This window comes from Genypterus blacodes, unplaced genomic scaffold, assembly GCF_046128005.1.
Source record: "Genypterus blacodes isolate CSIRO-AG114 ecotype Tasmania unplaced genomic scaffold, CSIRO-AGI_Gbla_v1 ptg000052l_1, whole genome shotgun sequence".
Taxonomy (NCBI): domain Eukaryota; kingdom Metazoa; phylum Chordata; class Actinopteri; order Ophidiiformes; family Ophidiidae; genus Genypterus; species Genypterus blacodes.
In genome coordinates, this window is record NW_027466864.1 from 6024534 (window position 1) to 6027767 (window position 3234).

At 37.5% G+C, this 3234-nt stretch overlaps 1 long non-coding RNA gene across 1 annotated transcript; it reads left to right on the forward strand.

The window, feature by feature from the left end:
• The first annotated feature begins 485 nt into the window (after positions 1 to 485).
• LOC143000765 (uncharacterized) lies at positions 486 to 2996 on the forward strand. Its single transcript, XR_012963650.1, has 3 exons — positions 486 to 556; positions 1852 to 1940; positions 2450 to 2996. It is a non-coding gene; the product is annotated as an uncharacterized LOC143000765 (long non-coding RNA).
• The last annotated feature ends 238 nt before the right edge of the window (positions 2997 to 3234 follow it).

Consider the following 3234-nt stretch of genomic DNA (forward strand, 5'->3'; position numbering starts at 1 on the left):
TTATCACAAAGATCAGTAGGTGACAGTGGTCTTTAAAATATATTTAATTTTCATCTAAAAAAAAGTTCTCCAAAGGGTTGACTCTACGTATCCACGAGTTACTGGGGGGGAAGGTACCAATTACTTTTGTTTTAAATTTCAGAGAAAACTTAGAGACATATTTTATTGAAACACTTTCAACCACGTCTGTATTGGCATTGAAACCAAGTATGTTAGGTTGAAGGTTAAATTTTTAAATGCGTTTTTAATAACTGCTACTGAACAAAATGTGGAATACTACTTTAAAAATGTGTAGGCCTTTGACCTCACATTACAAGGACAGGACAAAAAGTGTCAAAGCATTTTGTTTTGCAAATGAGCACCAACCACATGCCATCATCATTTACATCACATACAAATCATGCTGACCTTTGCCAGATTAATTATTTTCATATTGAAATATGACGACCTGATTTAAAGGCAGCAACCACACCAGGTTTGCAGGTGTAAGACACTCTAACTTTTAAGGCTGGTGCAAAAAGTTCAATTGTTGTGATATCAGCTGGATCCTAAACCTGTGAGTAAACATTCTTTAACAATTGCCAGGGAAATAGAAATAATTAATCAAAACAGTAAAAGCTAAGTTACTGTTGTCAGTCAAAGTGTTAGTATTGAACATTGAAAATATCCCTCAGATAAAAAAGTGTTTCAATTGCTTGTTTCTCTTGGATGTCTGACTGTCTTTGTACATAAAGATGTGTATGTAGAGTTTGGCACTAGAAGCTGTTTTCAAATGCCTGAAGACTAAATCTCAAAATGTGAGTTGGAGATGAACATGAACATGAATATAAGCAGCACTATGTGGCAACTATGTGCTGCATCACAATTCCATTACATCCTGCTGGTGGGTTTGAATGTGCAGAAAAGGAAGTTCAGACTGATGTGCCCGTCTGTATTTTACAGTTGGCAGTCTTGGTATATGATCTATAGATTCATTTTTTATAACTTCTATCCAGGCCTTTTATAATGGCGATGCATTTTGATCTTTTCTTGTGATTGTCCATTTAGTAAATGGGGATGTCTCAGCCCTTTTACTTACTGGACTGTACTTTTATAGAAGCCCCACATACACGACATAAGATGATTAGCCAACCATAGCATTTTCAAAATGTTTAGCTCCAAACGTGGCTGTAAGTGTTGGTACTGATCCAATTAAACAGTAACACATTTTTAACTGAAATAAGTGGAAACTGAGAGAAGTAATTCTTCCATCCATCCACCATTCTTAAAACAAATGACAATGGCCAGCACAAAATTGTTGATATCCAGCAGAAGTTGCAATAAATCGTTGGATTGTAGTGATACTAAGCAGACTATTATCTTTAATTAGTACCACAGGTGCCTCAAGCATTCAGCCGTTAAATGGAGAAAAGTTCTCCCTGAGCTGTTTCTCACCATTGGTCATTTTTCAATATTTGCGGGGGGGTTTGTCCGATCTCATCATCTGATCATAAACTGAGGGTGTGTTCTAGTTTCTAATTGCTGAATAGCAAAAGGAAAAGCCCCCCAAACACCATAAAAATAAGTGCATTTTGGTTACATTTTCAATTTCTTGAAAAATGAAATATTCTGAACCCTGGCAGATGTTCCAACCAATCAGGAATCGCCCACTTCATTACCAAAAAGCTGAATAGCTTAGGAACACTGTACAGCTGAGCGTTCTCTCCATGCATGGGATGAGGGTGATTGTGGGTCAAAGCTTACATTCATATGCCAACAGAGTGAACAGCCACCACAACACATACAAACTATCTATGAAGAAAAAACATTCCTCTTTTTGGTTTGTAACTTCTTGTGTCTTGGACTGATCAGTTCCAGAAGTGAAGGCCATTGATAGGATGAAGATTCAGACGGCTGCTGACAAAATGGATCCAACTATTAAAACCCAGCTCCTATATCAGGTTAAAAGCTCTCTAATTGCTTTGTGAAAACTAGTCAAGTTGCTGTTACTCTGTTTGTCATCCCTTTGACTTTATTGACATGTACATTACACAGCCTGGTTCTCTTTATGGTTTGAGTTCTCTTCTTTTTCTCTGTCTTTTTGTTTCTCCCCCTCTGTATGTATAAAATATAATCCCCATATATCAACATGTTACAGACATGGAGCCATGTAACAGAACCGTGACAATTTGTCTACACTATTATCACTCTGGTACAAAACACAATTATTCATCAGCAATAACATTATTATTCAATACGTGTACAACCCGACTGTACAGGTCACAAGCTGTGCTATGTCACTGTTGCTTTGTCTCCTTATGCCTCTAGTATTTCAGTATTTGACATTTTATTGTCAAGTCAAAGGCTTTTTGTTCAATAGAAAATATTTATTTTATTTATTATTTATAGTTACACCAGGGGATTTTATGGACAGAAACATACATTTTTCTTGCATTTTTTTCCTCCTCAGCTGAATGGACTAACAAACCACAGTTGGACCGACTCCAAGCTGCACCGGAAGATTCAACCTAGAAAACAAGAAAAAGGGAATGATTAAGCGAACACCTGTGCTATCACATTCATTCAGATTGCATTTGACAGTTCCACTGAAGTAATTTTGACACCAGTATGAGTGCAACACATGATGTTCTTAGATCAAATATTTTATAAATCAATACTTGTTGTTTGTTGTGTTTTTTTAATGAATACTATGAGACTGTATGGCCTTTATTTTCTGCTGATTTCATTTCTTTCATGGATTGTTTAACCTATGTAGCAATCAATTGTCATTTTGGTAGGAATTCACTTGGATTGTTCACTTCACTGAATTCACTTGGAAATCACTTGGTGATTTCAATATTAAAATACTTACAGATTGAAGAAAAAATGTTTTTGGTGCGGTTAACATTTGTTTTCATTTGCAACACAATTAGCATGGGCATCTACAGTTAAGACTTAAAATGTTTGTGTCAAACAACATTAGAGTTTGAGGTCCACAGGTCAGATGTTTTTCAGCTCCGTAGCTCCTGAGCTGCTGCTTTTCCATTAGACCGCCGGGGTGCTTTACCTTCAGGACTCCACCCCCATTACATTACATTACATTACGATCATTTGGCAGACGCTTTTATCCAAAGCGGCTTACATTACAGTACCACCCGGCAGAGGGGGGAGCAATTGAGGGTTCGGTGCCTTGCTGCACCTCGGCAGGGAACCGGCGACCCTCCGGTTCCCAAGCGGAAGCTCTACCCACTGAGC